This window comes from Aulonocara sp. 'chitande type north' Nkhata Bay, linkage group LG14, assembly GCF_057382095.1.
Source record: "Aulonocara sp. 'chitande type north' Nkhata Bay isolate Kocher_YH1m ecotype deep benthic linkage group LG14, A_spYH_male_GT1.1, whole genome shotgun sequence".
NCBI classification, from domain to species: Eukaryota; Metazoa; Chordata; class Actinopteri; order Cichliformes; family Cichlidae; genus Aulonocara; species Aulonocara sp. 'chitande type north' Nkhata Bay.
Window position 1 is genome coordinate 28,183,562 of NC_141357.1, and position 14,904 is coordinate 28,198,465.

The 14,904-nt window shown below is 39.2% G+C and overlaps 1 long non-coding RNA gene across 1 annotated transcript; it reads right to left on the reverse strand.

The window, feature by feature from the left end:
* Window positions 1-6,151: 6,151 nt before the first annotated feature.
* On the reverse strand, window positions 6,152-14,337 carry LOC147314825 (uncharacterized). Its single transcript, XR_015124709.1, has 5 exons — window positions 14,163-14,337; window positions 14,028-14,057; window positions 7,486-7,536; window positions 6,717-7,206; window positions 6,152-6,588 (listed from the first exon to the last, which is right to left on the reverse strand). It is a non-coding gene; the product is annotated as an uncharacterized LOC147314825 (long non-coding RNA).
* Window positions 14,338-14,904: the final 567 nt, after the last annotated feature.

The following is a 14,904-nucleotide window of genomic DNA, read 5'->3' on the forward strand; positions in this document are numbered from 1 at the left end:
CATCTTCTAATGTCATCCATGATAATGGTTAATCATCTCAAAGCTCAAATCATCTCAGACTGGCTTCTTGAACATTATGCTGAGTTCACTACTCAAATGGATTCCACCAGAACTCAAAATGCTCTGGAGCAAATGTGTGATGCTTGCATATCAATATGATAGTATCACACATACCGTATGAGGAATGTCCCGGCACTTTGTTAAATCTATAGCATGAAGAATTAAGGAAATTCTGAAGATATAAAGATGTAGGATAATGATGCCTATGTAATTTTGTAAATTCAGTGCTGTATCTTCTAAGAATGCTGGAGACACCAACTTATTTCAAAATAACAAAAACATTAAACTTTTACATTTTTCAGCGATGCTTTGCATGCATGTTCTATCGTTCCTCTTGCTGGTAATCGTCACTGTCTAGTTCTTCACATGGTAAAGCTTATGACACCAAGTTCAGTTTTGTGTTCAGTTTGCTGCCTGTGCAAAAGTGATTTTAAGCAATACACATTGGTTTCCCACAATCATACAGAGACCGCTGCAAATGGTAATGTGATGTAACCATTTGAAAATTTTAGCACTTAGAAATTATGTAATGTCATATCAGTGAATTGCACATAGCATATTCATGTTTACTCGTTTATTCTGCCTGAGAATGAGAACGGCAAATAGCTTTTAAATTGAGGAGTCTCTTGCTTTATTCTCTACAATGAGTTCCCATTGCCGGTGTATAAGAGACAAATTTGTGGCTCGGTGATGACTGACTGTTTTGTTTGAGACAAAGATATAAAAAGAACAGGTGACTAATGCAGCTCACGGTGGCCCGTAATTTACAGAAACAAGATTACTTTTCCATTGCAGACCTGAAAAGGTTACATTCCTATAATGATGCTAAATACTATAATGATGTTGTTTTGGTTAGCTTTTTTGGCTAGACAGCCCAATGTCTTACAAAGCCTGCGGCTCTCTGATAGCAGTGTTCTAGATCACTGAGCAGCTGCACATCTGGATGTGTGTCTGTTCCGAAAGACAGAAAAATATTGCCTACATTATTAAATTTGCCATCTAAGACACTTTGCACAATAGGCTAATTCATGTGTGTTTGCTCTATAGGAAGATGCTATTATTGTTGATTGATTGGTAAAAGCAATTAAACATTCTAACCCTCTGCTTATGTTCTCTGGGTATTCACTTATGGGTATTTATATATATTTTGTAACTCTCTTCAATACATTACAGGTGATGCAGCACAAACTTAGTCAAAGTGCCAAAAACAGATATGTCAGTTCTTTCTATGGCTGACCATGACTGTCTTTCCATATGTTATCATATGTTTTGGTCTAATAAGCATGAGTTTTCTTGTTTAAACATCCAGGCGGTCACATGACATTACAGTTTTTTTTTATCAAACACAGAAAATCTCACCTGAAATCATTTGCACTCTTCAACTAATTGATTGGTTGTGGAGCAAACTTCCACAGAAAGTAAAGTAGGCACATAACCTCTGAGCCAGTCAGTATGCATTTATCTATTTTTATAATGGTGAAAATGTGAGGTGTTTTTTCACAGGTAGGCATAGAAAAGTGACAAAAGCATAGCCATCTGCATGTGATCTTAAGAATCACACAAAATAACATTTTAAAATGCGACTTGACACTAGAACACAAGACCGCAATATGAATGGCTACAGCTGACGGGTAAGGGTCAGCACAGCCACTGCTAGCAGTAAAACACTTAATACAACAAAATACTGTTCACGAAGGAGGAATAAGGTCAGAGCATTCACAGTACAGCATCTGCTCGTTTTTGAAAAGGAGGATTTGGTTTCATGTGTTCAACTCTGACATGTTGAATTCATTTTCGGTTCTTTCATCTGTCTTCAAATCTCAGAATCTTTTTTTTCCTGTGTCAAATCCCCTAAAGTGGATTTATTTTCCACAGGAAAAGAGATCCGCCATCACTGCCACCTCCTCATCAATACCCCTCTTTTACAATTTGGTTTTTCAAAATTTTATACAATTACAATTTTTTTGTACCTGTGTGGAGGCAGCACTACGCTGTCAGGTTCCATGAACTATCACTATGAATCACTACAGCATACAGACACTAGTTTCCTCACTACCCTTTCACTCGAAGCTGAAGGACAAACTCTCCACACAGAAGCAACTCCCATCCACCTCCAGAACAAACACATATAATAATTTGTCCGCTTGCAGATAATAATGCTGCACCACTTTATTGATAGGAAACAAATTCCAATATTCAATCAAATGAAGCTTACCAATAACAGCAATTTCTGTTCAGCTTTTCCTGTAGGTTGAGCTACAATAAGTCTGTACATTTTCAGTTGTGTCACCCAGGGTCCCTTCACCTTTTTCTAAGTGAATAACTCAGTTCTACACAACAAAGGTCACTTAGGCTACGAGAGCATAACTATTGCATCTCAGATAATAAGGACTGCAAAATATGATTTTTTTTCTTCATGGCTAGATTTTTTTTCTTATTTCTCATTTAGTTCAGCGAGGCCTTGCTGCAGGGTCAGGCTTTTTCGCTCAAGGACACTCAAGCAAAGCAAAGCAGATGCTCACCAACTTCACCATGGGCATACACACAGACAGTATTATGTATGCATGTATTACTCTACTGCCCACGAGGCAAGTGTCACAAATGCTTTACTGGCTTATAACCACTGTACACACACATGATTTCAAGGCAAGTTTTCTCTAATTCTCGATGAGCCGTCAAGCCCAATTACCATTGTGTCGTGTATCAGTTAAAAATTGGCCGCTTAGATCTTGAATTTCTTGGCAGGATCCCGATGTCAGTTGGTGAAAGAACTCTGACAGGTCTGGAAGAGCTCCCTGACTCACAACAGTCCTAATCCGTGGCCTGGAGGGAGCCAGGGCAAGGATGAAGGAGGTTTTGGAGATAAGATATGTTGAACGGATGCTTGAATGAACTTCAGAGTAAAGTCACAAATACTGGTAATATACCAGGCAGTTGTTTTGCTGCATGCAGTATGTCATAGCTCTGTGGCCACCACTGCAAATTTATTTCCTTCAATTTGTCAGAAGGGCTTCTCTGTGTCAGGACTTCCCCTCATAACTGAGGACAGCCTAGTTATGAGAGAGGCCTGAACAGCTGCAGTGAAACAGTTCTAATGCTTACACCCCTCTGCTTAAGACAGAATAATCACTGCCAAACAATTTCCTCTCCCCACTCCCTCTCCCACTCTCTGAGTTGCTTCAGGGGTTTGGTGTGTCATGCCCAGCATAAATAGAAAGCAGCATTTCCATCTGTCTGGTAAACAAGCTGGCTTAGCTGTCACCTCAGTTCACCCATTTTGGATATTTCCCATAGATGAGGACTTTCAATGCTCCGCTGCACAAAGGCAGTTACATACGGGCGACAAAATAAAAGGAGAAAAAAACACCAAAAAGTGTTCAAAGCAACCAGTCTCTCTGGGAGAAAATATTCCCAGGGGACTTCATTGCTTTAAAATATTGCCTCCCTTTGTTTTATCTTTGTTTTAATGTAGCACATTCACAAGAAATATGCAAAACCTCCGTTTTACTCAGATCTGGCGGCACAATTGGTCACAAGTTCACCTCGTGACCAGAAATGTGTTTGAATGTATGTTTAAGTGCAGCATATTTATTTTTTAGGATGTATGTGGAGGGTGAGCACAGGTATAAATGAGTTTAGCTCTGAGGTTTTCTTTGTTTCCTCAGGCCAAGATACCATCTCCGACTACCTAGTAACTTCTGGTCACCTGCTAACCATCAGTCACAAAGGAAAAATGTGTATTCCTCAACTGGTTGGCGAGGTGGAGGTTCATGGGTGTCCCTGAGTGATATCAGTTTCAAAGCAGGTGCTGCACCATCTCCTTTTAAATGCTTTGGTTGGTCGCACATTGTCCCTGTCTCCCATACTTTGCATGGAAAACAGTGATTTGTCTGCAAACACAAACCAAATACTGTAAAAGTAGTAGTTAACCTCGAAAAACCACAATACAAAGCAGAGATGGACAATGTTCAGCTTCAAAGCAAAAGTTGTTTATTTGAAACATGCTAGTGGCTGCAGTAAGATGTAACTTGAAACAGACTCTGTTTCACTGCAGAATACACAAGGATTTGCAGACAAGTTGCCATCTTCAATACAAACTACAGGAAATCACAGCAAGGAGCATGTGGGGGGATGTGGTCTGCATCTCAGCTGCAGAGGAGGGTGGTGCAGTGGAGGCTGTCGCAGCAGCTGGAGACAGTTGTCTAATCATGCCTTTCCTATTTCAGTAACCGGTCAGGGGAGGAGACCTGAATAAATAAAGTGAATAAAGTGAAAGCCGCCCCGCAAGAACAGTGTCTGGTGTCTGTCGTACTTGGGCTGAGAACAACAGCAAACAGATTACACAGGCTTTCAGTGCACCATCATATACCAGTTTATCCTAGAGACTGATAGCAACCTCCAGCATCCATTTAAGACAAGTCGGGGAATATACATTTTTCCCTATTGACTGGTTGTTGTCAAGTGATCACCTACTAATCTCTAACCCTGTGTCACTGGGCACTTAGGCAAATTAAAGTAAAAGCATCCATCTTTTTATTACCGTTAATATTCTGTCACATAACTGCTGAATCTGTTGAAAGACAGCTAAACATCTTACCATATGCTGCCAGTCACGTCATCAATCTCATCCTTTTTCCATTTCGCTCATAGGTAACCTGCACTTTTAGCACAAGTTGTTGTAGATGTTCCCATTTTGTGCTTGTCCTTTGCAAATTATCTAAGGTGTTGGATAAAACAGGATGTTGGCATTAAGCATCTGGAACTCTACCAGAGCAACAAAACGCTTTATGCACTTTATTCCACCATTGCCGGGAGCACTGTCTAACATGTTGATTCAAATCTGCTATAAGTTTTCAGTTAGACTTGGATCTGACTGCAAGTGTCATAGCAAATAAAAATCACACCCATGGCCTATGGATCAGAGCATTGTCATTCTAGAAGCGACCACTCCCGTCAGCATAGAAATGCATGCTCTTAAGGGCCCAGACCAAGCAAACCAGCAAAATGCCCCTTAGCATAACAGAGATGCTCCTCTTACTGCAAAGATCAAGGCTTTGGGTTTCTTTTATAATTTGTTGCTTCTCTGTATCAAATCATGCTGTAATGTCGATTTAATCAAAGAGCAACTGCTATGTTCATATATGAATTTTAATGGAGGCGAGCACACAGTTAAGTAAAGTGGCCTTGTCAAAACTATTCCTTTTGCTTCAGCTGAATCTTTGATAGACAGGAAATGTATTAACATAATACAAATACTCTGAATCACTTTTATCTTACATGTTTACTGCAGCTTGAAAAGCTTTAAGCTTTTATTCAGTGCATGAGCTGCTCATATGTGAATTATAAGTTCAGTTTAAAAATTGTCAGAGATTTATAGTTTTTGACTAAGAGGATAATTTCCTACCTTACTTTACCTTTCTGAACTCCTTCACTGAATTAACCTAGCATCATGGGTCATATGCTTAAAAAGATTAAAATGACCTGTAACTTTCACTTTTACTCAAGTAAAGATGAAAAGGCACAAACTAGTATAAAAATAAAATCCGCTCTTTTATTATAGTAAAAACCAACATCAATAAAGACAAATTTTAAACTTTATCTCAAGCTAAATTCTAATTCTAATGAATGTGCACATGTACAAATCAAGTTCATTTTGCTGTTTGCAAGTTCATCTGTTTCTATTGTATTTGAAGACTATTTGAACACATCAAAACAGGAAAACAAATATAGTCGGGGTTAGAGCGGGATTGTGCAGGTGTGGCAAAGCTAAGATCAGTTGTACAGGAAGGGGAGAAATAGCTTTTAAGTCACAATATTTTCTGTGATAATTTGTGATCAGCTGAACTGGGCTGCTGCTCTTTGTGGACTTAGAATTCAACAAATACAAGCAGATGTTGCATGAGCAATCATGGCTGAGGTCAGCTTAATCATGACTAGATTATACAAAACAAAAAGTATCAAAGGTGGAAATTTGATGAATGGTACATTGGCTTAAACTTGTGTCTGTTACACTGTTACATTGACCATGTACATGCACAACTGCTCTGCACCAGTCCAACGTGCTGCATTACTGTAAATTTGACTACAATACTGCAAACTAATGAGCTTTACAGGTTAACTAACAAAACTGTAAAGGCTGCACTAAACTGGCTGATATTTTAATGCAACATTTGAATAACAAAATGTTTCAGGAAAAGGGAGGAATGTGAAGCACTGCCAAGAAAACCTGGCAACACTTCACGAATGCATACAATGTATGTTAAAACAACAACAACACTCTAACTGTCACGGTCTGGAGGGCAGACCGTGGGGATGTGGGGAAAGGAGGACCCAAAACGCAGACTCTGCGATGCAAACAGTGCTCTTTATTTACAGTGGAAAGCTGTAAACACAATAACTCCCCGTTGCTCCCTCGAACCCCATGTGCGTGCTTCCCTCCGACGTCTGTGCTCGTGCTCGTGCTCGTGCTCCCCGCTGTTGTGTTACTGCACACCCTGTGCGTGCTGCCCTTCTGGTCCCTCGTTTCACCTGCAGGACAATACAGAAGCAGCCGTTAAACACTGAACGCGCGCGCGCGCGCGCGCGCGCACACACACACACACACACACACACACACACACACACACGATCCGCACTTCCTAATGCTACACACTGACTTGGAGTCTTAGCTTAATGATCCCGCGCCGGTGGGAGCTCCAACTCTCTCCTAAGTAGCTCCCCCGACGAGCCCTGATCACCAACAGGTGTGGCATGAACTTCAGGTGTGGCCAGTCCTTCTACAGGGCCACACCCCTCAGGCCTGCAGGTGGCTGAGCACCATCCTCCAGCCACACCCGCAGACATACACACCCATACCCTGCCTATACATATGAGTGGGACACAGACTAACACAGCACAGTGCAGAAAAACACACACATCACCAAAATAATAATAACAACAATATCAACAGTCAAAACTGCTCACGGACCCCGAGTCCTCCAGAGCTGGGTCCGTGACACTAACATTACATTGCATGTAAGCTTTAAGTCTGCTATTTATTGGATGTCACTGAGCACTCCTTACCTTTAAAAAATAATCTCTCCTGTCCTATCTTTCTTACATCTCTCTCCACCTCTGAGTGGAGTTATAACACCTTTTCCCCCCTGCCTTGGGAAATACACAGAAACTGTGTGTTTGCTGGGATTTGATGAGCTGTTAGAAACATTGGATTTAATATTACTTGCCACTTTAAAAATGTTACTCCCTATATACTTCCTTCTCTTCTGTTGCATTAGCTAAATGCTGAGATACTGCAACTGCAGCGTATTAACATTGTCAACAAGCTGGATACAGCAACAGGACTGTCTTTTATGTGTCAATGTTTTCTCCATTTAAGGTCAAATTGGTTTGAAGCCTGGAAGGTTGTGAAATAATAACTTAACTCACCGTAATGAGCTGTTTTGAAATTGTGCAGTAAGCAGTAGAAAGTAAACGTATCTGTGAAAAAATCCAGGAAGCAAAGATCAGAAAAATAAATACTCAAGCAAAGCAAAGATAGAAAGACTTTTCAGCTTAAATACAGTAGTGAAGTACAAACACTTCTACTCTGAGGTCCATCACTGTAAATGGTAAATAAATGGTAAATGGCCTGCATTTGTATAGCGCTTTTCTAGTCCATAGGACCCCAAAGCGCTTTACACTACATTCAGTCATTCACCCATTCACACACACATTCATTTTTATTTATAACAATTAAAAACTCCAAGTGTTTCACTTTGTACTGTATTGTACCAACACTACCACATTTTTTTGTTACAGCAGTGCTACAGCAAAACTTTAATGTGAACCGCAGATGTTTACATGAAGGCATGGAGAATAAGTGACCACTGCTGCAAAGGCTGAGCTAATTTAAAATGATTTATATTATGTTTGATTTGGTCATTAATCATAGTGTGGCTGTCCTGTGAGGACCAAATATCTCTGAAAACAGTTTTTGATGACCTCATAAAATCAGTCCTACGCCTTGACTAGAAACGTAGAATAAAATATCTAAAATAAGTAAAAAGAAAAAATTAAAAGCCAATAAAAAAATTAAATGACCAGTTTGTGACACAGTTAACTGTCAAAATCTACAGGGGGTTTAAAAATATTAATGAGAAATTAAGGTTGTGTATTGTCAGAACAGCTGGTTAAACTTAATACATTTGGTCCGCTGGGTAATTTCTCATGTCTCCAAATCAGAAAAGCTTGTTTAGATTCCCTCCAGGTACTCTGAGTATCCAGTTTCCTCTTAAAGTCATCCCATACAGACATGTATGTTAGGTCAAATGGTGAGTCTAAATTTACCATAGGTGTGAATGTGAGTGTGAATGGTCTGTCACTCTGTGTTAGCCCATGTTATAGACTAACAACCCATCCAGGGGGTGTCCGGCCACCATCCCTATGACAGCTGGGGCATCACTGGACAGACTGGGTAGGATCTAACCACACCATGACCCCAGATTTGGAAAAGCAGGAGAGGATGGATGGACAGCTGTATGGATAGATATTATTAATAGTATATTATAGTATGTAGTGTATGTACTACGTATATATGAGAATAGAACTGTACACAACAATGAACACCAGCTTTTTAAAGTCATCAAGCAGGAAGTCTGTGTACAGAGAATTAAAAATAAAAATGGCACAGTAAGAAGACCTGCAAATTAGATCACACAATATCACAATTACCACAAGTCGAGGGTTCATTATAACTAGAAGTAGTCTAATTTCTGTGGCCTCTTTTTCTCACAATCGTTTTAGCTTTTGGTCTTGTCTTAATACACAATTATGAAATTGAAAGTTATTCAACACCTTAGTAGCTTTCCAGTTGAGATGGGAGCCAGCTGTAGTTATGCAACTTTAACCAAGTAACACTAATGAGGTAAAATAACCACTGAATTTGAGTACTTGTTAGTAATTATTGACAATGGCAGTTTTATTGATGCTTTGCATTAACAGTAACTCATTAAAACCGTATAGAACAATTATAACAATTAAAAACTCCAAGTGTTTCACTTTGTACCGTATTGTTCTTCTAAACTAATACTTGTTGACATCTGGGATTGAGCAGGTAAAGTTTTATTTACCTGCTCAATCCCAGATGTTGTGGCGACCGGTCCAGACCACAAATATTGCAGGATTTTCAAACACATATTTGCCCATAAACCTAGTGTCGAATCTGTAATCAACAATCGTATTTAATCCTGCAATCCCACGAGCATTCAACACAAGACTCATACATAATTCTACACTCTGCTTGCGCGCACACACACAGGACAAACATACACAATTACAAACACAGACAGACACACGGCTTTTGCCTCCTGTCAAACCAGTATACAGCTTAATAAACACGGCGCAAATAGGCACTGATAGCAGCAACAAGAGCAGTAAAAACCGACAGCTGTGTTGATCTCTCCATCAGGGGGAATAGAAATGACTCCGCTGCATATCACACTGTTCTCTTTACACAACTTATTAACCAAAGTAATCACTTTACAATGCTGCAGGTAATCAGTGCAGACAGGATCATATGGTCACCCATTTCCGATACTGTCTGCTGGGACATGACCTGAATTTTGAAACTGTCACCATCATTGTAATGCCTTTACAAAGCAAAGCACCGCAAAGCAACCTTTTGCTTTCCGGATACCAATGATGTAATGCAAACAGGAACTGATTTAATTTTGTGACTTGGAAAAAGCAACATGTTGTGCATTTGATGAGTCGATGCCAGAATAATTTTTGTAGCGTGAAATCAAATCTTTTTCTCATTACAGAGGCTTTATTTAAAAAGATGCTTTGTTGCATATCCAGTCTTTCAAATGAAGTCATACTTTGATATTCCTTTTGTGTTTAAAACAAAGAAAAGGAAGCGAAAAAGACCCCAAAGACTAACTTTTCAGATACCAAAAGTCAACAAGAGAATTTTAATGGGTTAAATAATGTGACCAAACACATACAGTATGAATTTAAACGTTTACCATGGTGACTTTACTGTTATCAGTTTCCGATATTCACTGCAGTAGAGTTCAGTAATTATGAGGTAAATGCAAGGCTGAAACTGGGTCAGAGACATCTTGGTACCTTGTCTTTTTTGATCAAAGATGTTATATCCCGTCAGACAGGAATATGTAGTCTCACACTGATCAGTGAGGAAAGAACCGGCATAGGAAGAGTGCTACATTCCTCCCAAATAGAAGATTTGTGGTGGCTGCAGATAAGGCGTCAGCCAACCGAAAACAACACACTCAATTTTGTTTTTCCTGGTGGCCCGTATCTTCTGATAGATACGATTTAGCACCACTTCTGTTAACATCACATTTATTTATCCATTGACCTTTCTTAAGGCAAGGATAACTTCTTGAAAACAACTTTTGTTCCTGCTGCTGTAAATGATTCCAGATGCTGTGCCGTGTAATCCATTAACTGGATCTAGCAGTAAATGGCTCGTGCAGACATCCCATCAGCCTGAGCCTAAAGTGAAACCTATGGCCCTGTCAGTGTCAGACACTGACTCCAGTCAAACTGAAGATGTAAACATATCCTCTCTATATTTTTTAACTGTTCCAAACGGAAAATGGCTTCTAGGTCATTTCCCTCTGAATGTGGAATGAGATGACAGAATTTATGAAGCAATGCGCTTTGATCTTGGTGTGTTGTCCCCATTTTACAGGAAACACCTGCCTCAAACACATTTAGGGAGATTAGGAGTGAGCTTGTTATCTTTCCACACCATGTTTGTGTCTTTTACAGGACTGGAATTTCAATGCAGGACCAGACACTGTGAAACTGTTTCCACAACCAGCAGAACACAGACGTCGTTCATGTGTTGCTGAAATGTAGTTCAGCCATATCAAGGGCCTGCTTGCATTGATAAACTGCAGCGATGAGATAAAGTACCGCTGAATGCTTAAAGACCAACAGGTCAGCAGTAGTTAAAGCTTAATTAAAAAGCTCTATTATGTTTAATCCGACAGAAACCCAAGACAACTCAACCTTGACGTATTAAAAAGCATTTTCTAGCTAGGATCATTTTCATCTTTCATCTGCACGATTTCCATCTTTAAGAGATTCCTTGAACTCACAAGATAACTGTGGAAAAGAGTATTACCCCGTCACAATCATAAAGTTTGCATTGAATAATTACTTAGCGCTCGCAACATATCTTATTGATGTGAAGAAGATATAAATCCCAAACCAAATTTCAGAGAGTTGGATAGTGATCTCATCATCAGGGAAAGGCGATGGCAGAGATTGATTGTGCTACATCTTTTACAAAAAAAAGAAGGAAAAAAATCTCTAGGCAGCCCACGTTGTGGGTTTCTCATGGAAAAATCATTGTTTTCTCTGAAAATAATACATCTGTCTGTGGCTGTGTTTGCTCGAGGCTAGTGTGTATCAGCCAACAATCTTTTAAGTGTGTAGTGACATTTTATGGTGAAGGTTTGACAGTGTAATGTAGTTAAACTACTGCGAAAGTGCTGACCTCTAAAGCACATTACATGTTTGTTAGTCCTATCTCGCAGTGGCTCTTATGTAAATATCTAGGTTAGGATTTTAAGCATCCAAGTGCCAATATCAGGTAGGTATCAATAATCACTGGTACTCTTATTGATTTTCTTCCTTAATTAATAATAAAATTTGACTAACAGAAATACTGCAAAATGGTCAACTATTGTTACTGAAATGGTTAATTTATAATTAAATAATAATAATAATAATAATAATAATAATAATAATAATAATAATAATAATAATAATAATAATAATAATAATAATAATGGATTGCATTTATATAGCGCTTTTCGGGACCCCTCAAAGCACTTTACAATACCACTATTCATTCACTCACACATTCACACACACACACTGGTGAAGGCAAGCTACAGTTGTAGCCACAGCTGCCCTGGGGAAGTGTGAAAGATCTACTAGTACCTGGCAACGTGTGATTTGTACAGAAAAACCAACATACCTATATGAAAATGCATAGTGTAGAGGCTTCTAAATAAAGAATATGAGAGATAAAGTATTTGAATTACTGTATTTATCTCATACATTAACTGTTGAATGTTGACAGCCAGAAGACAATAGTAGCATCAGTGCTTAAACTGCACTGTGTGTATTACGTTTTTCTTTTGACCCATTATTAAGGGAGCCACAGTAAAGAGTAGACAGGAAAGTGCGAAGAGAGCGACACACAGGAAATGGTCCAGGGTGGAGAACTGAGGATGGCATCTGTAGGATGAGTCAGGTGTGCCAGCTTTTTCACTACTATGTCCTAACCAGTAGGGGTGCAACGATACACAAAATTCACGGTTCGGTTCGGTTCGGTTCGATACTTTGGTGTCACGGTTTGATATTTTTTCGATACAAAAAAATGTTCATGCCTTTTTAATTTGTCATTTATTAAAATTATAAATATATATTTTAACTCAAAAGTACAGTTTTTAAATTTAACGTTGCTGAAACAACAAAATAATAAAATAAAATAAATCTATCTGATCGAGAAATCACTCATCTTTGGAAAAGAGAGTTTATTACAGAGAAATGGCTCTTTCCAAAATAAAAGCTACACTATATGCTTCTTCTGGGCTATATTCTCAGCAGCATATTAAACATATCAGGTCCCCATAAGGAGAATCATGTGCTAACGGCTGTCTAAATGACTTGGGTGAAGTTTGTATCATGCATGCTTGTTGTTTTTGTCTGCTTCCACTTGTCTTTGCACTAGGATGATGTCGGTGTAAATGTGCAGTCATATTCGTTCTGTTCCCACTAGTGCTGCGTTAATCTCGTTAAAATGACATTAACGCCATAGCGCCGCAAATTTCCGTTAACAAGTTACCACAGATCGCCCCGTGTGTGGGGCTGGACGGCGTCAACACGTTAACAAGCTAACTGCGCTAACGCACTAGTTCCCACCAATTGAGCATTGCGTGGCACATCCAACATAACAGTATGTTTTGCTTCACATGAAAACCTCTGAATGAGGGTGGGGGAGGTTCAGTTTCGGGTAGCATTGAGGCAGTTGCCATGTTGCAACGAGCTTAGCTTTTGTCTTGCTAGCTTGCGCAGTGGATCTGCACTCGACAGTGCAGCCTAGGCGGAGTAGTCGAACGCAAATCCACTGAGCGCTCAACACAGACAGCATCGTCAGAAGAAAAGTTGATAAAATAAATAAAAAATTTTGTATTGTTCGATACATATCCGTACCGAACCGAAAGCACTGTATCGAACGGTTCAATATCAATAAGAGTATTGCTGCACCCCTACTAACCAGCATGAGCTGTGTTTGATTGTTTTAGCATTGTTACAGTTAGCTGTGTTAGCATTTTAACTTGTACAATGAGTCTGTAGCCCAGCAAATATAAACATGATCATGACAATGTTATGCAACACTATAAGAAGCGAATATGTATTCATGATCAGTTTAAACATTGTATTAAACATTGACATAGATGATACTGATGGCAGTACTGAATGCTCCTGAGCTTACTGGTGGTCTATTTCTGATCACTTCAGTAATCGTCCAATTTAAAATCATCCTAACTACTCATCAACACACATCAGATAAACTTCCAATCATTACAACCATTCAGATTGTGAGTCAAAACAGGCCAAATCAAAACAAAGGCATAAACAAGCAGCTATCACATTTCTGCATCAGTCTGTCTTATCTGTCTGTCTTATCTGTGTCTTCCCTCTACAGTGATGTTAACAGCATCTTTCTGGATGCTGCCAGTGGTTAAGGCACATCAGCCAACTAGGCCCATTGCTTTGTAGATCACATTTGATTTTCACTGCTGATAGTAGATGCGGCAATTTACGCCACTGCTCATTCAAGTAGATGGAGATCAAAGAACCTTGTTCTGCCCCTCATCTCATTCTCATCTCTGGTTTCATCAGATCAGCAACAGGACTTCTTATAGAGGCTTCAGACTTACCCACTGAATCACGAGGGTCAGAATCCATCCCTGCAGAGCAAATGTGTACAGAAAGTCTTAAGTTTAACAGCAGTGCTCCAGAAATTTGCATGCATTTTCATGTTTATCTAGCATGTCAGAATGAGCACTTCGAACCTTTCCTGATGAGATTGAAAATGCAGAGTGACGCACTATTTTCCAGCCCAGACCTACAAAAGAAAGGTTCAGTGATTGTTATCATTTTCACGCGTTACTGAGCCATATGAATAATTGCATCACTCTACACAGACAGAAAAAAACAGACATTCACAGTATGGCTATGGACAACATTATTTGGTCTTAAAGATCAGTTTGGCTGACAACTAATGCATTGCAAATCCTCAGGGCAAAAGACATTTTCAATATAATCTTGCCTTCATGTATCATTTATGAATAACATCAGTTTGTTTGTGAATAAATTGGTATACCATAAGAAATCTCTGCCAATTTGTTTTGCATTAGTATAGCAGCCAATTCATTATAAGAGTTTTTATCTATCCAGCCGCACTGTAAAAACGATTACACCAAATAGGTTTAAATCAGTATTTAGAGCACAATGTCAACAAAAACAAAACTCCATTATTGTGATGTATTTTCAAATTATTCTTTACTAGAATAATCTTTAAACATTACAGCTTTGGCCAGATAGCATTCTTTCATGGCATTATGAGTACTTGTGGAATATGCTTTTTCTCAACCGCTATTATTCATCCTACATTTACACACATGGTCTTTGCACCAGCGCAGTGGGCTGAGGTGGTTGGTGTCCTAGCATGGAACAAGACTGAATGTCTGTGTCACCAATTTGGTCATTGTTTCAAAATCAACACTATCTTCTTTATATAATGTAGCCACAATA